Here is a 23,274-nt window from a genome sequence, read left to right as displayed (position 1 = left end):
ATTAAATATTATTATTTAATATTTATTACTAATAAGATTCTTGAAATATTCAAATAAAAAAAAATTAATATTATACTATAAACATAATTTATATATTATAAACTATAAACATAATTTATATATAAATATATAGTTTATATGTTTAATAATGAGAATAAAAGAATAAATATAAAAAATAATTAAAATATAAAATAGTAGCTTATGATTAGAAGCCGTCTTGATTAAAGGGACATTACAAGGTGATCTTTTTATGGAAAAAACGATTAATTAATTAATTAACAAAAAAAGCATCGATTATAATGAAGATAAAAAGGGTGCGATCAAAGATCATATATGGAGACTTGTTTTGATGGCATTAAATACAAAAAGGTGGGGACTTAGTTTAAAGTCTGAGCTAGCAATCAAAGAAGATAAGCAGCGATTACAGTAAGATGAGATGCATTGTCAAGGTAGTGATTAAGAATGACAAAGGGTGCGATTTAATCAAGGCAAGTCAGCAATTTACCAAGACTTCCAAAGGTATGATTTACAAAGGAATTAGTTGGCATACGAGAGGTGCGATTTGTAAAGAATAATGGAGAGTTGCAACCATTCGTATTCATATCCCTTTGAAGTGTATTAACGAAACAGCAATACTCATTCTAAAGGAGGATGAGATTTCATCAGTTATTCACCTTGTATCCATTATTGAATCGATCATTTTGAGCACTTTCCCTCGGGGGGCCAAAACAGTGGCATATAATCAAGCTCGATAGTGGGAACAGCCCATACATTGCATATTTCCAAAGACAAATCAGGAATAGCAACTACATTATCGCTATAAGCAATATTGAGAATCCGTTTGCATACTTATAAAGCATTGATCAGAAACAGCAAGAAGTATTATCAGTGATAGAAAGTAGATTATAACACATTATTATTGCCAAATCAGATACCATGTCTATAGTGCAACACTTATTGAGGATTGATCAGGCTGAAGCAGCGATCATATAACTCATAGAGTCTGATTATATATAAAATAAATTACGGTCCTAGTAGTTGGATGTATAGATCCCGTGCCAATATAATAAGTGAAGATTGATCTTTCTGTCAGTTCAGAGAAGGGTCGACTTCTAATCGAAGTCAAAAGCAACAGCCACATACAAGTCAGCAAGTCATAGAATATAAACCGATAAACAAAGTTTGAAGATACCACGTTAGATATTTCTGAATTGGAAAGACACGTAAGGAGAACTTAATCAGTGACAAAAATTATGTGTTCTAATCACTAAATATTTTCATTAAAAAGACTAAGGGATATGTGAAAGGATGTGATTCCAAACCAAGTCTAAAAGAAATAACTATTGGTTGAAAATAGATTGGCCAAATCACCTTGCAGATATCCAATTGTAGATTGTCATTCTTAGTGCTAAGCAAGAGTTTGAGGAAAGAAGTCTCTTGCCATCAATTTCACAAGTTAATTGTTCCTATTTCTTAAGTGTTAACATAAGAGAGCATTACAGTTTGAAGGTGAAGAAGCCTATAAAGGCAGGATGAAAACCATTCATTCAATCATAATTCGGACTAATGAGCAGATTAGACTGATTCACACAGCAGACTTAGCTCTGATCAAATCCTTATCAGCAGAACAAAAATTAATATCAGACATGCAAATTTGAATAAAAAACAGACCCAACTCGCTGATCAAGGTAGAGCTGATTAATCTTGTTTGGTGGGTCTTTGGTGGTGTTTTGATATAGGAACCTAATTCTATATTTATATCCCTCTAAGGAACGCCAAAAGTTGCAAACCTGATCCAGCTGACCTAGGGGAAATATTAAACCCTTTAAAATTTTCTGATCTAAGTTAAAATTCCCGATTTGACCTAGCCGACCTTAATGAAGGTTAAATGAATTCAAGTTCAAGCAATCAAAGTGCAGGTCGGCTAAGTGAAGGTGGAACAAATTAAGGGGTGAAGGAGGCATATTTAAGTAAGATGAAATTTGATCATTTCAACACCAATTTGTTTCAATTCCTAGACAAATTAAGACAAGCAGAGCAGAGTGAACCATTAGGTGCAGACCTGATTCTGATTTTGGTGAATTTCATCAGATTTCTATGGTAAATTCCTTCCATTTTGAGGCAAGTTAATGGATCAGGCATTGGGCAAACTCGTGAAGGTTGATTTGGTGTAATTTCTTTGAGACATTTTCACCATTTTTGGGGCCTGATTTGGTGTGAGTTTCAGGACTGTAGATGCATTTTCAGACCTAAGATTGTCATTTCTAGACTTATGATGAGGCGTTTAAGGCATGTGAAGGGAGTAAAGGCTTCTTGGTTTATCATGAATCTCTCTTATTCTCAATTTTATTGCATTTACATATGGATTTCATTCAACAATATGATTCATTTTGTTTCCTTCTTTTTCAGGTTTGATGTGAGGATGGAAGGCTAGGGAGGATGAACGTACAAAGGTACGTGAGGAATCAATCACATGGTAGTGTTCAAGTTTCACATCTAAGACATGAAGATGAAGGATTCAACAATTAAGAGGGAAGATCAATACATTCAAGATAGGATTCACTTTCCAATGATGAGATCAAGGAGAGACATCATCATAATTTCAAAGATGCAACTTGGAGAAGGCTACACAAGGACAACATTTACATATGCAAGAGGATGATTCGACAATGGAAGATCAAGGCAACATTGCTCTACATGAAGATTATCACTACCTCAATCACATGGAGGAGGCATCAAGGAAGGAACACTTAAACGAAGCAAGTGTAATGATCAACATAAGGAGAGATACAATTACAACTATCTTGAATTTCTTTTGGAAATCCAAGATCCCAAGTTCAACATGAAGACTCTACAACATGGAGATTGCCCTACTCCAGGGAATTCAAGTCAAAGACAAGGAAATTCAGGATCAAACATCATCAAGGAGAAAACAAGGTGAATTCCCTAACACGAGTATGGGAATGCATCACACGAAAAGGATTCTTGAATGTGAAGATGGAAAAAGTGAAAAATGATTAATAAGGAAAAATGACAAGTTAAACAAAGATAGAGACTTGATCAAAGATGATACAATTTGGGAATATGAACCATCACAATCAACCAAGCTATTGGAAATGTTGAGTATCAAGAGATATTGCTCGAAAAGAAAAAACTTCTTTGTGATGATCTACGAAGAGCAAGTTGAGTTGGCGCCTAATCACATTCAACCAATCAAGAGATTCCACACCAACACGTCCAAGTTCAATGTATCTGACTGATTCAAAGAGGAGGATAACTACCCATGTGGAAGACACTTCATTCAACGTACCTAACATATTTTTTCATTGGTCTGAATTCTAAGGATGTGCCTTAAATTTTGTAATTTTCTCATCGGTCAAAGTCAATTAGTTATAACTAACCCTAATTAGGGTTTCATGGTTAAATCTTGGCCATTGATCTTAAATTAATCTGGGCCATTGCTTTGTCTACCCTTTTTTGTAGGCATTTTTTTTGTGTGATGAGCCGCAAGTTTGAATGTACAAAGACCAAGTCCTCCACCTTTTTGGAGTGTAGTCTATTGTGCTTTATTGAGTGGATGAAGGAGTATGTGCTCCAATTCCTCTCGGATGAAGATGAACTAGCAACCTATCAAGATTTTGAAATTAGAGAGTTAAAAGATAAATTAAAATTTAAAATATAACCAAGATAGAAGATATTTTTTAATAACTAAGAGTCTAAGAACTTACTTGTGATAAAACTTTGATGGCAAGAGGTTGTAGGTTTTGTTATATCTCTCCATTGAAGTACCACCAGCTATGAGTAGGAACCTTATTCTTGTCCCAAAGAGCTTCAAGACCACAATCATTTGTGCTTGAAAAACTCATGAATTCAGTCCTCACCTTGGGCCGTAGGTCTTGGGGAAAGAGTCTATGAATGGCTGCCTTGTACCCTTAAGCAACTTCGGGATCTCTATAAGGTGCAACTCTTGTGTCACTCTCTTGAAGGATTTGCTGACTATAATACTTCGGGCTCAATGCAAAGGCAAGGAAATGCAATGGAGTGGTTATTTTGTTCCATCTCTCCACAATGATTTGTTGTATTTGTTTGAAATCTTTTTCTTCTGGATCCCTCTCTCTTGCATTTATGACAACTTTAATCCTCTCAATCATTGTGTTGATGCCATCATGTAACTCACCCAAACAAGGCCTATCCATGTCAGTGTAACGGATCATGCTCAATATAGGCTTAGTGAACTTAAGGAGGTGTCATAGCCCGTTCCCTTGACCCGATTATTCAATAAATGATAATAAATTTCTAAAATTTATCGCTTAAATTTATTCTTCAGAACATGGCCATTATCAATGCATTCATCTAATATTAATTAATTGATCAAGAAATACAATATTAATTAATTGATTAAACAATAAAATATTAATTAATTGATTAGGCAATATAATATTAATTAATTGATTAAGCAATATAATATTAATTGATTAATTAATCAATATAACATTAATATGTTTATCTTCCATCGTCTATTTATCCAATATTAGTTAATTAAGCAATTGAATTAATCATTAATAATATTTTTTAAGGCAATATATTAGTAATAGCTAACAAGGCTATGTTAGTCGTATTACTTTAAGAACATGATAATGACTAAAGGCTGCGAACCTTAGTCATAAAGCATTGTTTGAAATAACGGAAAGACACATCCTTCCCACGATACCTCTGACACCAGCAACATACCATATTTAAGGACCAGCAAATCAATATGACAAAAAGCATGGAGAAGATTAAGGAATTCTGCCACAGAGTAGTGTCTAAATTACAACTTGAGAATTGAGATCCGCTTGCCAAGAATTATCACCTGGTCAAAAGGAACAGTCTGGTACGTTGGCTGATCCATGTAATAATGATGCCCTCATCAAGTATATGTGTTGTCTATTTTAAGCAATATAAACAGTAATATACGTCAGAAATATCTGACATGTAATGCAAACTAATATATAAAATAATTAAGATAAACGGTCTTCTAAATCAGAAAAATGTAATAATGATAATCAGAAAGAATTAAGTTTCACAATATAAATCAATATAATATAATATTGTTAAAATAATATAAGGCTGTTAACATCACGCTATTAATATAATATAATATGATACTAATAATGTAATATAACATGATGACAGTGTAATAATGCCTTTCTATCAGTAATTGTTCATATGATGATTAAGTAAATTATATGATGGAGTCTGTAATACCTTTCATATCCACCATCCAATTACGGAAGGAGAATATGAGGAAGCAAGAGCACTAGGCTCCAGCAGGTACGCCAACCCCAAGTGTGGGCCAAGAGGCCAAGTTGACGAGGTCCTTGGTGGTCTTGGGCTTGTTGGAGAGAGATAGACTTGAGGTACCTTGTATGATTCTCTTTGAGCTCCATAATGGGGACAGGTGTAGGGAGAGAAAGGGTTGTTGAATCCTTCATATAAACTGGGCAATATATAAAGAATGTTGAATATATGATCTATCATAGCATAATGGAAATGTTGACTAACCTGTTTTGCAGGTTACAGAACAACCTTTAGTTGACAATAGTGACCCTCTATTATATTTACTATGCACTAAAATTGGGATTCCAGGTTAGAATATAAGAGGGTCCCATTAAGGGACATTACAAGAGGTACTCAACATTATCCCACCAAGAGTCATCTAGTATCATTTTCCTAATGTTTGCTGCCCTTGTAGTGCTAGATTGCTTCCATATGCTCCAATTAGGGCTGATTACCATGCTAGCTAGTGCCTCACAAACCTTCACAAGTCGTCTCAACACAAGTGTGTTGGAAGCAAAACGGGTATCAACAACCTATTTCAAAATCAAAATAAGAAAAAATTAAAATTAAAATTAAATTAAAAGGTTTACTAAACATTTTTATTATTTAACTAAATTTAAAATTAACTTACCTTAAACAGCTCCAATATTGAGAATTGCCTAAATATGCCTTGTGACATATGGTGGTTAGTGATAAACACTTGGATGTCCTCAGCCGCATCATACATCTCTTTGATCCAATCAACCATTTTGCCAATTTTTTGCAGCATTAGGCTGAGTTAGTGGACCAAACAAGGTGTCCAAAAAATGTGTTGATACTGCTCCTCACCAATAACCCAACTGCCCTACAATTTTTGGCATTGTCTATTACCACTTGAACAACATTTCGAGGGCCAACTTCCTCAATGGCTTGGAAAAGAACATTAGCAATGAATGGACCGTCCTTCACCTACCCTTTACAATCCACTGCTCTCAAAAACATTGCCCCTATAGGGGACACTGCAACAACGTTGATCAATGGGCGATTTCTTGCATCTTTCCATCCATCAAATATGATGGACACCCTTGTTTCAATCCATGAATCCTTGATAGGCTTCAAGGAGTCCTCTACATGTTTCACCTCTTTCTCCAATAAGGAAGTACACACCTCATAACTTGGGCCCTCGAATCCCTTTGGAGTCTCATTAATTGATCTCACCATTTTTTGCCAATAAGGTGAGCTAACAACATTAAATGCCAATCCATTAGCATAGATGCATCTAGCTATGTCTTGCTCGACAATCTGTCTACTCTCATTGTGAAATGATGTTTCCAATGGACCCTTTGCTCTCTTATGTGATGGAATAGGTTGTTGTTGAGGTATAGACAAGAATGGATGGCCCTCTATATGCTCAAGATTGAGATGTGATGGAGAGGCCATTGATCCTTTCTTACTCTTACTCTTACTCTTTACCAAAGGATGAGAAGATAATTTCCCAATTGCTTCATCTGCTTTTCTTTGCTCTTCTATATATTCCAATACTTGTGACTCTGCAAGAAGCCCTTTACCTTTTGACTGTCCTGGACAAAATTTGATGCCTTTTTGAGGGATAAAGCACAAATGTGCTTTCACTTGACTGTATGAGCTCTTGTATGGTTCTTTGCAATGAGAACAAATCCAAAGAAAACCTCCTCCACTTGGAAGTTGTTCTACCGTTTCCACATATTTCCAAAGGGGAGTTTGGGTCCGTTTTAAAACGGGGTTTGTTCCTAGCACTAGAAGCACTTGCCATTCTACAAACCAAAATGAAAAAATATAAAATAAAACAAAACTAGAGGGTTATTTCAATTTGTAAAAAAAATTTAAGGAAAAATAAAAGAACAACAAAAAACCTACCTCTTTTGTTGGAATCTTCCTCTTCAATGTCTTCGAGAACAACTCTAGACTTGCAACCGCATAGGAGTAGCACAAGGACCAGCTAGGAACAAGCAACAATCAATCTTCAACTCTCCTTGAGAAACGGCAAGAAAAAAACAAAGTTTAGCAATGGAGCAAAGAAGTTATGTTTTTCATTCTATTGTGCAAAAATGAAGTTGCTTTTACCTTTTTAGTGTTTTAAGTCATCAAATTAGGGTCGAGGGGTCAAATATCCCTATCTGGCATTAAAAAACGATTTAAAAAATTCAATTTTTTAAACTTTTGTGTCAAATTCTTCTCGAGTTTTGCGAAAGTGGCCAAAATTGTGCCCGGGTTCTTCTGGGTTCGGCAGGGAGGAATCCACATGGCATATGCAGGACCCTAGCTGAACCCAGGAAGAATTGACCCAAGACTAGGTCTTGGGGGGGTCTAGGCAAGGAACTTGACAACTTAGGTTTAATGTCAATGTCAATTGTTTTACCATGGGTGGAGGTTTTGTCTAGAATCATATGTTGTGGTACCCATTCCCCTTGGCCATGTTTAAGGATTTTTTCCATTCTTTTGGATTAGACCATCCTTGGGGAGCCATTGGATATTCCTCTTAATGTAATTTCTTGTCCATTGCATTGGAAGCGGAATTCTAAGTTTGGAAGATCCATAGTGAAGCGTCCTAATGAATGTATCCAAGGGGTTCCCAATATCACATCATTGTCTAGGGTTACTACATAGAAATCCCCCTTGATGGTGTGCTTTCCTAAGGTAATTTCTAATTGGGGAATCACTTTGGTGCATTGGGCCCTAGATCCGTTAGCTAATGCTACAGTAAACCCCTTGAAATCCCTGGTTTCTAATTTCCTTTTTGCTACTATATTTTTGTTAATAAAATTGTGGGACGCCCCACTATCTACCAAGGCCATTACCTTTTGCCCTTTGATGGTGCTATTGATTCTTGTTGTTATTGGAAATAAGCGCCACTCGGACCGACGATGGACTAGTCCAAGAGGGGCCAGTAGCTCAGTGGTAGAGCACTCCAGCAGCGTATGGAAGGTCCTAGGTTCGAGTCCTAGCTGGTCCATGTCTCAACATGGTATCAGAGCCAGGTCTAGGCTAGGAGCCCCAAGCACATGAGAGGTGTGGCTTAAGGGGGGGTGTGGGTGTTGGAAATAAGCCACACACGGACCGACGATGGACTGGTCCAAGAGGGGCCAGTAGCTCAGTGGTAGAGCACTCCAGTAGCGTATGGAAGGTCCTAGGTTCGAGTCCTAGGTGGTCCATGTCTCAACAATTCTAAAAGGGCGGTGTTCAGAGGTTTGTGAAATGGTGGTCAAAGTTCCATGTTCATCATCTTCGTATTTGGCCTCTTCATTAGGATGTTCTTGTATTTCATCATTGGACATTTCTTCTATGTTATGCATTTGGCTCCCTTTCCCACGTGTCCACGTTCCCATGGCTCTTTGCATTTGAAGCATAAATTCTTCTTCCTTAGGACTTCCCGTCTTTTTTTGGCATTTTCATCTCGGCACACATGTCCTTGTTGAAATTTCTCATTACAATGGAAGCATTTTCTTGCTGGGAGTTCTTTATGCTTTTCATTTTTATGAGAATACTTGGAGTGTGTGTTTGAAGTAAAGCCTTTGGGCTTATCTTTTGAGGGATGAGTATTAATTTTTATTGCCTTTTGAATTGCTTCCTCCAAGGTTGTGGGGTTTATGGCACTTACTATGCTTCAGATTGATTCTTTTAATCCCTCTATGAACATGTTAGTCTTTCTTGAGAGATTTTTGGTACCATGACAGCCAAATTTTGGACGAACTCTTCCACTATTCCTTGCTGCTTTAGTTGAGTTAATTCCTTGAAATAACATTGTGGATGCCTTTGATCAAATCGTTTGATGAGCTTTTGTGTAAATTCATCATAAGTGGTGATGTGTTGATGCCCTAGGGTAACAAGGCCATGGTGCCACCATTTATGGGCTGTTCCTATCAAATGGAGTACAGAAAATTTGATGGCATTTTCCTCTGTCATGGGACTTAGTGAAAGATAAGTCTCCAATTTTTGGACTCATGAGTGGGGTGTGAATTTCCCTGATCCATCAGAGCTCTCTTTCTTTTAGGTCCTTGTTGTGTTGCCTTTTTCTTTTCTTATTTGGGGGAGCTCTCATATTGGCTTCACAGTAATCTTTAAAAGAGACATCTCTCTTTAATTCAGGGTCAAGTCTAGAGTATGCCTCTAAAATCTCATCAACATTATCCCTTGGTGGGGTGTTAGCTTCTTCTTCCTCCATACCTTCTTCCCTAGGTAGGAAGGGGGTTTTTGTTGGCCTAGCGTTGTTTATTCTTGGGGAGATGTTATTATTGTTCTCGGAGTAGTTGGAATTTGTGTCCCTCCCATGGGTTTGGTTGGGTCGAGAATTATTGCTGCTTATATTTTGAATGGCTTGGAGGAGGAGTTGGTTGGTTCTTTCATTCCTCTCATTCTGATTTATGAGGGCTTGAGTTGTTTGAGCAGTTTGTTCCATGAATGCTCTCAGTTCATTACTCAATTGTTCGCCCATGGTGTTATTAGGTGAAGGGTGGTTGGTAGAGGCAAGCTTTCTTCTTTCTCTTTCAAAGGCCCTTTGAGCCCTTTGACTAGTTTGCATCCACTACCTTCCACAGGATGGCAGGAAAGATGCTCTGATACCAATTGTGATGCCCCTTTACTGATGCATTTCCAGATCTGCTCGGTATTCACAAACATCAGAAGGAACCAGAATATTATATACTTAGGAATATATTTCTTACTTTTATATTGAGATAAATTAATTACTGATTATTGAATCTGCAATCAGAGTTTATGAAATCAATTAAAGTAATACTGATTGTGAAATCTGGAATTGTTCAACTTCAAATAATACAGTTTATGAAGTGAATTCAGAATTAGAGCTAGAAATTATGCATTCAGTCAGTCAACTTCATGAGTGAAACTCAGACATGGAAGAATTGGCAGAGGGAGGTATGGTAGGGTGCCCTAGGACAGCTGTTCTCCCTCCATGCAGTCCCTCTTCAATCTTCTATGACTGAGAATGTGTGATTATTAACCATAGTCTCTCACTTAAGTGTGGGGGAAGGTCTTGCACTAGGGTGTCCTTAGCGGTTCTCCTTCTTACAGTTCAGTGGTTGTGCCCTCTTAGCAGTTCTCTCCACTTTCCCTGCAACAGGGTGCCCTTAGCGGTTATCCCTTAGATGCAGTCTTCTTTCCCCAACGCTCTTAGGACAGACTATGGTGGATTTCTTTGTGTTTTAATGTTTACTGACATAAATAGAAATACATTCTGAATTTATATATTAACTAACAGAATTCTACATTACAAATATATATGGAAAACAGTAAGGAAATAATTTTAGTTCTGTTGTTTACTGTAACTTTCAATGGTCTGAATTTGTTCTTGTTCTATCATTCAAGAGGCTGGCAGACTTTATTCGTGTCCTTTTTTTCCTTAAAATCTCCCACTTACTGGATGATGAACCTGCTCCTTATACCTTCGTATGGTATTGGAAAGTTATGACCCTTGCACGTGATTGTGATGGTTTGTAAAGTTGCGCCTCTTCATGATGACCATTGCTTCACATAACTAATCCTTCATGCTGACCGTTGCTTACTCTTTGAGCCATTCTTTCCTTAATTACTATTTGTTATCATTTAATGATGGTGATAATATAACCATCATTAGATTTATATAATCATCATTAATTTATGTATATTGCTGTCCTGGTCTTTGGTTAGATTTGCTTTTTCATGTTTGGGGACATGACATTCTCATGCCTCTAGATGTTTTATAGGCAAGGATGATCGTTGATGCTTATTATAATTCTCAACAACTTGAAATGTCCACTTTTGGGATGTTCTTAAATGTTTCCCTAAAATCACTAGTCCAATTAAAATAAGAAATATAGTACATTTAAGATATAAACTTACCAATTAACAATTTCCTTCCCAACATAAACTTTGGTACTAAGTGTGCAATAATGTTAGTCAACATTTGAAAAGCCATTCATAAGACCAATTGTTTCCATAAGGTTTAGAGATCCAACAACTTATAAGTGCATATATATTAATAATTATCTTAATCTGTTTAAATAAGGTTCTATAATAAATCATGTAATGGCTACTTGAACTTTAGAAACCAAAAAGCATTTATAGTTTCATTTCGGATGAACAACCATAATAGGGGTTGGAGAAGAAGCATGATAAGGCGCTCAGAATGTTTGCCACAACGAAGCCCAAGGGCATGATACAACACACCTTTGCCCTAAGTGGCAAGAACTCTTGTCCATCCAACATGAGGTGGGTTACTTAGAAGGGGAACCTGTATTTGCTCTCCCAATCGTGGTTCCACAATAGCATGCTCAGAACGTTTGCCACAACTAAGCCCAAGGGTGTGATGTATCACCCCTTGGCTCCAAGTGGCAGGTACTCTTGTCCATCCAACATGAGGTTGCTACTTAGAAAGAGGGCATCTTCTCTCCCTATTGAGGTTCCTCTCTAATCCTTACATGATTGCTTCTAAGAGACAAAATTGAATAAATAAATAATTATAATAGTCTAGATAGATTAATCACTTACATTATAACTATAACAAAATACATGAGAGATTATATATCAAATATCATCACCATATTGCATACCATGAACTGATTAGAATGCAAGACTGCTGTAACACAAGACTGCTGTATTTTGAATGCTGATGGCTAATAGCAAAAACTGATCTCCTTTGATGCCTTCTCCTTCAAATGGAGTTCTTCCTTATATAGCCTTCAATCGGTAATGGAGGTTTACGTCCCTTCCCACAGTCACAGCCTTCTTAAGAGTGGTGTCTCTTCACAACTGTCCTTTGCCCCTTTAATAACAAATTGCTGTTGTTAACTTATTGAGATCGCTGCCTTAAGTGAAATTGCTCCTCAACAATAATTAATAACACACGTACATGTGCCTTAACTTATTGTATAATGATCGCTGTGTATACACCAGCCTATGCATTGATGCTGGGTAAGATTGCTATCTTTTGATGGGATAAAATCATTACCTTCTCTTTGCTGTTTGTGTGGGTCCGATCTAGTTCGCAGAAAATTGTGAAGTATTACTAGCAAGACAATTTTCCAGTGTGATAGCAATTTATTTCTGAATTCATTTATTTTGTTATTTCCTTCTTGCTTATGCGAGTGAGAGTATTTTATGGCGGAAACATGACACAACTACATATAGATTTTACAAAAATCTACTTGTAGACTGCTTAACTTTAGGGCATACTCACTTTATCCATTTTTGACTCACTATTATTTGATAATCAAATTCAATGTGAATGAACAAGCAGCCAAAGAGTTTGGGAAAATCATATTAAAGCTGACTAAAATCAGGAAAAAACAGGGTACGAAAAATTTATAAAATATTCAAAATTTTGAATATTGTATGTTTCTTTTTATTTATCAAGTTTTGGGGATTAAACATGTCAACCTTGACACTTACGTTTTTGAGTCTTTCCAGAGACTGATTTAAATAACACCCACAATTTTACACCTTTGACACATTGATAACAAAAATTAAGGTATCTACAAAGTTTTTCCACTCCTTTTTCTTCCATCTCCTCAGCGCTAAGATATTGAAAATGAATCTGTAAAGGGATATAACATTGAAACCTTCTCAAGTGCATCAATATAAATGTGTTTCCTCAATCACACTTGTGTAATTGAACACCTCATCATTGAAGGAATTTCATTTTCTTTTCACAAAGCAATTATAGACATAGACTATTAGATATACACATGCAAAACAAGGAGAAAAACAACAATCTTCCTTAAGATTCTCCTTCCCAGGTAGAGCTTTTTAGAATCCATTCCTTTGAGCTAGGATCTTGATTTGGAAAAGCACAAATCAGATGATGCAAGAATTTGCTTGGGAATGGAACCTCTAGAAGATAAAAACCTCCAGCTAAAAACCCAAATAGTTTCACGCTCTCTCTAGCTCTAGGAGAAACCTTGCCTTTTGAGCTACTTGGATTCCCCCTTTATTAGTTCTACAAATTCCAAAGCCAACAATCCTTTCAACAACGCTAAAGCCACAGTGATGGGACCATTTTAAGTCTTTTTGGCACTTTCAAGATAGGATAATAATGTCATAACTCTCTCTTGCTTTGCTAAAGGTCCATAGACTTATAATGATAAAAGATGCCCATAAAAGAAGGTTTTTTGTGAGGTGGCTAGCATGCATGATGGCTAATTGCATGAACAAAAAACGTCATACTTCTAATTTACCATTGGGCATGGTGACGTCATACTATGGACACTTGTGGAACTCCCATTTTGAACTATTGAATTTCTGCTTCCATATTCAATAAATTTTTTGTTCATTTTATTCACTTCCATTTCAGCATGTGGGTATGGGTGTGTATACATGATTTCTCTTCTCCCCCACAAAAAAAAGAGCGACAGTGAATGTCTAACAACTAGATTTATGGTTATAAACATATTTTGAAATTTCTAAATTTGGATTATACCAAGATTCATGAATGAAAATAACGAGAATAATTATAAACATGTCAAGAAATTTGAAATTATATAGATTGCAATGGTAAGATAGAAGAGAATATTGTTAGCGTTTTATAGCTGCGGGAGGTATTCCTAGAAGCAAGTCGGCCTATTGCAAACTATTATTTTATATATAAGGGCCGACCCAAGATGAAAAGTCACCTTGGTTCTTGAACGAGGCCGACTCTTGTGAAGACTCACCTTGCTTGAAGAAAGGCACCTTACTTTGTATATATAGAAGGTGATGATCATTTCATTTTGATCAATCAATTCAATAAAATAAGAGATGTATTCTTGGCTGGGTTTTTCTCCCTTGAGAAGGAGGGTTTTCCTAGGATATATGCTATGTTCTATTTTTCATGTGCTGTTGTATTGTTGTGTTTTTGCTTATTGCAAATCTGATCCTAAAATGTAATATCCCACTAATTTTTTTTTTGTTTTTTCAGGCCAATAGCAATTCATCCACAACAATTACCCGTTAAGGTTAGAGTAATAAGCAAAACAACTAAAGGGAACCCTTACCCCTTTTGTTCACCGAGAGCCCAGACTGGGAGGGTGAGAGCATACGGTGTTCCGGGGATCGTCAGCATCAATAAACAAACTGAACATTACAACTACATGGGCGGCAAGCCATCCCCTTCTGCTTATCCAGCAGGATAGAAACTAAACTTCTTGGCGGTAAACCGACCAAGGGAAATATTACAAGAAATAGAAGTTCAATCACTCTACCGCGTATTTCAGCGGGAGGACATTACATTAACAATCACTCCACCGCATATTTCAGCGGGAGGACCAAAACATTGAACTTTATCACTTGACCACTTATTCAGCGGGAGGACATTACATTAAAACATCACTCTACCGCATATTTCAGCGGGAGGACTATTTATCAAAGAAAACTGAATTACAAAACTGAGAAGGCGGCAAGCCAGCCTCTTCCACTTATGCAGTGGGAATTACAAAATAAGCAGATAGAATGGGATGCTCAGTACTACTGAAACAATCCTTACAATATGGAGATGAGATGAGAAGATTAACTGCAGATTTCTACACAATACTGTAATTTTCTATTACACTGCTCTGCAGGCTGAAAGTACAGTTCCAGCAGCCCATGAAAACATGAAAATACTCATAACTCACTCAATTTTTACCCGAATTGACTCAAATCAAGCCCAATCCCACCATACATCCAATACAATGACAACCAATCACAGCCACACCTCAAACAACCCTCTTTTTATTTTGCACGCATCCCAATGCAACCCAAAAAACCCACGCCTAGACTAGGAATTTCGATTTTGCATAATTAAATCAATACTCAAACAAATGTGCTAAAAACTTACAAACTTATTTGCCAGTGCTGGGAAGGAAGATAGGAATAATACCCATAACTATCAGACGCTCCAGCAGAGAGATGTGAGCAAAAATGTGTTTCAGCCACAAGCAAAACCAGCAAGTCCAGAATCGTTGCAACACCAAGATGTCTATGGCAAAGCTCTGAAAGCGATAGGAGAATACAAGGCACAACTAGGTACTGTATTTCAAGTACGAAACCGGGTAGCACTAGGGGGACGCACTCCGAAGCCTCAAGTTCTGTGCCAATCCGGCAGCATAACATTACAGATTTTCAAGATGGTGCAAATGGGAACCCAAGCCTCATATTTATAACTTCATTCTTCAAATCCAAATGACATCCCTCCAAATTCCACGCTTGCATTTGAATTTCATTCCACTTTCATGTGGACCCAAGAGTAGCGCCCAACTCCCTAAGTCAAAAGTCACGCCCAAGAGAGGGGAGGACCCACGTTGGACACTTAGGCACAAAATGGCGATGTAAAGTGAAATAATATCCCTTTTAAAAAAAACATTTCACGTCCCATAAAATAATTGAATTTCGCCCAAACTTAGGATTAAACAGGTATTAATCCCAAATTTAATAAACCAGCAGCCAATAAATAGATTAATTAAATATTAACCTTAGGAAAGGAAATAATATTTAATTATGTTGCAAATATCTCCCGCACTGATTATTATCACCTCCAAGATGAAACTGAACCCAGACGACCACAAACTGCTGCAGAATTCAAACCCCTGACTACTGCCAAAAATAGAAATGTGCCACCCAGCCACTTACTAAAAATAGTAAGTCAAGAATTAATGCTCAGAAAAATATGATCATCGCGTCCAGAGGCAAAGCAAGGAGTGTTCGGTCGGACAATGGCACCAGAACGGTCATCCCCTGACTTACTAAAAATAGTAAGTCCTCGTTTCATCGATGCTAGACCCTGATTACTTATTCCACCTAGCCTATGGGTCTCAGGAATAGGCTAATGGACCTCTGAAAGAACATCAGTGAGAAGGGGACATTACATAAAATCAACATGGCATCAGAGCAGGTCTAAACAAAGATCCGATTAGATTTGCTTAAGCAGTTAGGCAGTATATCTAAGATCCGAAGATGGTGAACAGAGCAAATAATATCAATATTACTGTGGAATCGTTTGAGGATCCATTTCTTTGTGGAAGCGATTGGAGATTCAAGCACAGGTCTTTCTTAATTTGTCTGGGCGATTTTTCTGGGATCTTACACCAGCTATTAATTTTGAAGGAGATTGATTTGTTTGTGGTCTCATTCTTATCAATAATTCTCAGCAATTCTTACTAGGGTGAATTTATATTCAGGCGCAATTGAAGACACCATTCTGGGTTGTACTGGTGAGATCACATAAGAAATTATAGAGCAACGATGGAAAACAATTATGGAAACTGCGATCTTGAGAAACGAAGTTTAATCATGCATTATAGAGTGATGATCTGTATAAAACAGAAGGTTTAATGAACAACAATACTTATGAAAAGCGACTCTGATAAGCCCAGCGATAGAAGTTGGAAATAAAAAGATTATGTCCAACGTGGGCTGATACATATACAACGATCATGAAGGTTGGCACATCGGATGGTAATGAGAATTAACAAATAAGAAGACATGATGGAGGTTAGTTACATGTTTATGGTAGTAAATGACAATGTATGTTCAAGCATCGAATGAAAGTATGAAGACATGCAAACTTGTGTTAAGGAAGCGATTCAATCCTATGATTATGCAGCAATTCCAAAGAAAAGGTAAATAAAGTGGTGGCAGCAATGAATAGAGGAATAAGCTAGCATTCAAAGATGGCAATGCTTTTGTTAGACAGTGGCGACTGACTTGGATCAGACATGTCAGAATGGAATGATTTAATATGGTCAAATTGATAATCCAAAGACAGCGACAATTATTCTTGGGAAATATTTAAGGACAACGATAAAATTCATCACCTTGATTAGCAGCGATTACATTAGTTAAAGACACAGGTGAAATACGATATTAAGAGCAGCGATATATTAAAGAAAGCATAGTTTTTGAGAATCAAGTCCCATAAGAAGAGATAGTGTGGTCAACAATTATATAATGAAGACATGACTTTGATTATTAACAAACAATGAGTGATTAAAGGTGATGCAATTAAGAAAAATACAACTGATACGATTAATGAGATTAGTGAAATGAAGCTATCATTATTTATAGACAATGATATAAGCAACGACTAATGATTGAGAAACAACCGATGACTAATGGAGTTGTGATTCCTTATTAAGAAAGAAGTCAACATCCGCAAACCCAATATTGTTCATTATGTGCAAGTAGATGTGATAATACTGGGCGGAAGGCATCGTGAACAAATGTTCCAGTCGAGTTTGTGCAAACTGTTATGGAATGATATAATTACCTTTAGAAATGAATAATAGGGAGAAGTATTAATATAACGGATATTTGTAGCATGCTCTTTGGCGTGGATACTCCTCTACAACATGCAAGACTGTTTCTTGGTTTGTGACATGAATCTTGATCAAGATTGTGCTACTGTGTAAGCAAGGATTAAGACAACAGTCCAACATTTGTTGGTTGAATGAAAAACCATTGATTTATATATATTAATGAATGAAAACAATTGACATGAACATTATTAGAGAAGGGGTGCGGCTTCTTAATAATAAGAAGTATGATTACTAAAGAAAAATCTGAATCTTTAAGCTCTAAGATTAGGAAAGAACAATTGGTGAATTGTGATGAAGATTAATCAATAAAGAGGATGGACCAAGAAGTAATAAGAGATTGCATTTAAGGAAGGAAGAACTTGATGCTTGCCACCATGAGACTGAGATGGTGACTGGAGACATCTCTCAAAGAGGAAGAACTTTATTGTCATTGCGATTAGTTTCTTCAAAGAGAAGGAAATAGCATTCATAGGGAATTTGGCAAACCAATAGAGGCAACCTTGGACAAGGAGGTTAGGAGGTTGATCCAAGAACTTGGAGCTTCAGAGGGAGCCGCATCATCACGAAGATTTGTTGTAATGTATATTTCTCTAAGATGGAGAAGTATGAGATGAAATCTCTTATGAGTGTATATTTCTTTGAGACGGAGAAGTATGAAGTGAAAGCCCTTGTTAATGCATTTTTCTCTGTGATAGAGAAATTTGAGGTGAAAGCCCTTGTCTTTCCGCCCTCTGGGAGTAGCCATGGTGGACGTCCTGTTGAGAGACTCCATGACAACATCACGTTGAGAGACTCCGTGATGAATTCTTTGTACTTGAGTTTTTCCACTCATGGGAGTAGCCATGACGACATCACGTTGAGAGACTCCATGACAACATCACATTGAGAGACTCCGTGATGAACACTTGTACTTGTGTTTCTTTCCACACATGGGAGTAGCCATGGTGGACGTCATGTTGAGAGACTCCATGACGATGTGTTTCTTTCCACAAATGGGAGTAGCCATTGTGGCATCACGTTGAGAGACTTCGTGATAAACCTTTGTACATCTCTAAGACTGAGATGTGTCTTTTCCACAAATGGGTGTAGCCATTGTGGGCGTCATGTTGAGAGACTCCATGATGAGGATATTTGAAAAATACCTCCCTAGCTAAGAGGGAGTGTTAGCGTTTTATAGCTGGGGGAGGTATTCCTAGAAGCAAGTCGGCCTATTGCAAATTATTATTTTATATTTATAAGGGCTGACCCAAGATGAAAAGTCACCTTGGTTCTTGAATGAGGCCGACTCTTGTGAAGAGTCACCTTGCTTGAAGAAAGGCACCCTACTTTGTATATATAGAAGGTGATGATCATTTCATTTTGATCAATCAATTCAATAAAATAAGAGATATATTCTTGGCTGGGTTTTTCTCCCTTGAGAAGGAGGGTTTTCCTAGGATATATGAAGTGTTCTATTTTTCATGTGCTGTTGTATTTCTGTGTTTATGCTTATTGCAAATCTGATCCTAAAATCAACAAATATTAACTAATACCTAAGTTGCCGAATTAGGTATTTGTACGGGTATGAGTATGCTGGTATGACATATTTTGAAGGGGTGGTTGGGTATGTTTGGGTACGTCCATACAAAATTATGGATATAATATATAAATATTATGTATTAATATAGACTACATATATTTTATTATTCAACAATATAATATATATTATATTTTACATAAATATTTTAAATTAATCATACAAAAAATATTAAAAGTATATATATAGTTTTTGATCGGTCAACACTTTTGATTGGAGCTTTGAACCAATGAGGCCACATTTTTAAGGACCTCATCCTTAGAGATGTTTGGCATTTCCACCCTTATTTCTCCTCTGCCATCCTAATACTTACTCTACTCCCTAGCGTGCCTCCTTATTACTCCACAACACCTTATCTCTTCGCTGCATTGGCCTCTCCTTATCTCTCCGTTGTTCTTGGCCTCTCCTTATTGCTCCGCTATGCTAGCCTCCCCTTATCTCTCTATTGCGCATGGCCTCCCCTTATCTCTCTATTGCGCATGGCCTCTCCTTATCTCTCCATTGCATTGGCCTCTCCTTATCTCTCCATTGCTTTGGCCTCTCATCCTTTTACGGTCTGCTCCCTTTGTTTATGCTTCCAACAACAGCGAACACATATTTTGAGGTATTAACACCTTTGTTTTTTGCCCACTTCGTTGACTACATTGTGTGAGTTCTGACTGCTGGCAACTTGCATGGAAGTACTTGATAGTCGCTGTGTTTTTAGTCTCTGCCTTCTGTCGTAGCATCCTCTGCCTTCTGTCGTAGCATCCTCTGCCTTTTGTTCGCATCGTTCAAACCTTGGCTTTGGGTGAGAATCGAACCACTGACCTAGTGTCAACACCGAGTGTGCAACTGCCATTTCTGCTCCCTTTGTTTATGCTTCCAACAACAGCCAACACATATTTTGAGGTATTAACACCTTTGTTTTTTGCCCACTTCATTGACTACATTGTGTGAGTTTTGACTGCTGGCAACTTGCATGGAAGTACTCGATAGTCGCTGTGTTTTTAGTCTCTGCCTTCTGTCGTAGCATCCTTTGCCTTTTGTTCGCATCGTTCAAACCTTGGCTTTGGGTGAGAATCGAACCAATGACCTAGTGTCAACACCGAGTGTGCAATTGCTGTTGCACTGCGGGGTCAACCCCAATATTAAAAGTGTATTTAAAATTATATAATATTTAGATGTATTATTCAATAAATTAAAAATTTATAATATTTAAATATACTATTTAATAAATTTATTAAATTATATAATATACAATTCTTTTTTTAGCTTGATATAATATATGAAAAATTGTATTATATTCATTATATATAATTATATTTTAATAGTATAGTATATATTCATATATATAATTATACATAAGTTTAATAATATATATTAATATAAACTATAAACATTTATTTATGTAATGTCCCCTTCTCTTTAGTGCACAAACATTTGTTGAGTTTGGCCAATTATTTGACCCTCATAGGCCAAGGAGTTGATGAGAGGGTCGTTTTGGCAGTTACTTGTGGCTTCACATATTATTTTACAAGGTTTGATGGTGAGATAATGTGTTCTCACATATGATGTCATGTGTGTACTTTATATTATAGAAATATTTTAATATTTATTGAAGTGCAATTTAAAGATTATTTAAAGGGAGTAATTAAATATTATTGAAATGGAATCTTCTAGGAGGCGGCCGATTCATGTGTGGGAAAAGGATACAAAGGAGACGAGCCTCAGGTTTTGATCATCGAATATTGGACATCTTCTTGTGTTATGAACTTGTGGAGCCCAGGGTTTCCGTAGATCATTTAGTCATTGAGAACGAGAACTCTCTTTGATTGGCATAACTGAGGGGGTGAAAGACCCTTCAAAGGGTTGCAATTGTGAGTGAAGGATACCTCAGTCCTTCATACCTGAGTTAATTGTGGTTTGGCATCAGCATTCATGGTAGACGATTTTTGGAGAGTACTTCAGCTCATTGGTGTATTGACATCTATTCTTGCTTTACATATTAAGGAAGGAAAGGCGATTCCGTAGGAGCATATTGGAGGTGAATTTTGAGGAGGTTTCTTTCACATATCCGGTCTGAAACAAAGTTCGACCAGACCTACGAGTCCCCACGATTTTGCTCATAACTCCATGTGGTGCATCGATTTCATTCCTTGATTGGAGTGCCCACTTTGGAAGAGGTCATTGATGATGTTTGATGCTTGAAGGGAGGTGTACAAGTTGATATTTATTTATTATTGTCCTTCATAGCAGATTAGGGTGATTTTGGAGAGGGGTCGATTTGGCAAAGGAAAAGCACAAGGTGTATCAATATTGCTTGCTTCTTCATCCTCACACCTAGGCGCTTCATCCAAGTTCTTTTTGGCATCGTTTACATTGAGATTTCAGTTATGTATGCATGAATTAATGGGCTGCCATTAGTGTAAGCCAAGAGTCTTGGCGGTTGCATATGTATTTTGTAAATTAGGACTGCATTGAATAAATAATTCAATCGTGAGCTCTATATGTGCTGTAATAACTTTGGTTTTCCAATCTGAGGTTGCATGCTATATGTTTGACAAAATGTCTACTAGATAAATATGATATTTGTATGCATTATTAGTTGGTAAACCTAGTCTTAGATTCATTGCATTGCATTCATATATTCCTACAAGCAAAAACCAAAGGAAAAACTGCATAACACAGAATTATACAAGCTGTCCAGTATCAATAACACTTCGGGTTATTCAGTCTGAAAACTAGAACAACAGATTGAAGGTTATCAAACCATAACAATAGGGGATATTACAGTGGTATCAGAGCTATCATCATGCCATCCTGTGATCTGTTAAATGTTTGATGAGTGCAAGAGATATTAGGTACTATAACAGGAACAAAGAAGACAACAGTATCAAAATGCACAAGTGCCAGACGTAGACCACATTTTCAAAAGCTTTAAGGGAGAGGGATACCGGCAAAATAGTTCAGACTATGACTGAGGAAGACAAGGATGCAAGAATTGAAAAGAAAGTCGACACCATGCTGAACATGATGTCACGCTTATTAGGAAAGATGGAACAACAAACAAACAGTAATCTCCATCAACATCACACAGTTGAACATAGTGGGAATAATGAAAATAATAGGAATATCGATAGGGAAAGGTTTGTACACCGAGCTGCTAACACTAGAGGATTAGCCTCTAGACTTCTCTACCCTACTTTTACACCAAGAGAAGAACAACCGTAGGTAGTAGCAGCTGCTCCCTTTGGTGACGAAGCAAGACAAGCTTACTTGGAATATAGCACTTTACCTCCGGATTTGAGAGAGTAATGGACCTTTGATCAATTCATGAATCAAACGAATAGGAGGAATGGCGGAAGGAATGATCATTATGCTCCACCAAGGACAAATTATCAACAAGCTCTTGGTAATATTTCAATGCCATATTTTGATGGGAGTAATAAGTGTACAACTAGGGCATGGGTGCAAAAACTTGATAACTGTTTATCATTGAGACCAATGCATGAAGAGGACGCCATAAGGTTGGCTACACTACATTTAGAAGGGGCTGCTCACGAGTGGTGGTACCACGGTTTGATTACTCTTGGTCACAATCTCATTTCTACATATGATGGATTTACTAATAGATTGATTGAAAGATTTCATGTCAAGGACTCTGAAGTAAGCTTCCGTGAGTTGGCACAATTGAAGCAACATGGATCTCTTGAATCATATTTTATTGATTTTCAGTAGTTATCAGTTATGGTTCCTAATATTAGTGAAAGGAGATTGGTAGTGCTATTCATTGAAGGATTAATGGAACCATTGAAGGGCTGGTTGAAAGCTTTTGATCCACCATCACTACAAGAGGCAATGGAAAAGGCACGAAGCATGGAGTTTGCAGCACCTTCCAACAAGCTCTCATCCAAAGGGTCATCTTCTTATCATGATATCAAGAAATTTCCCAAAAAGGAAGACAAGACAAAAGGGAAATCAACTTTTCCACTAGATCATGAGACACTTAATGACTTAAGGAAAAAGAAATTGTGCTTCTATTGCAAAGGGCCTTATGATGCAAATCATGATTGTCCTATGAGACCTAAGGGGAAATCTAACCGTGCAATGTGGGCTCTT

General features: G+C 37.0%; 1 protein-coding gene across 3 annotated transcripts in view; it reads left to right on the top strand.

Annotated features, from left to right (window-relative positions):
- The window catches only part of LOC131053475 (uncharacterized), a 123,144-nt gene that overhangs the window by 15,646 nt on the left and 84,224 nt on the right, over positions 1 to 23,274 (top strand). The window lies entirely within an intron of this gene.

The sequence above is a fragment of the Cryptomeria japonica genome, chromosome 4 (genome assembly GCF_030272615.1).
Source record: "Cryptomeria japonica chromosome 4, Sugi_1.0, whole genome shotgun sequence".
Taxonomy (NCBI): Eukaryota; Viridiplantae; Streptophyta; class Pinopsida; order Cupressales; family Cupressaceae; genus Cryptomeria; species Cryptomeria japonica.
The sequence above is the reverse complement of the archived record's forward strand: the minus strand, read 5'-3'. Positions and strand labels throughout refer to the sequence as shown.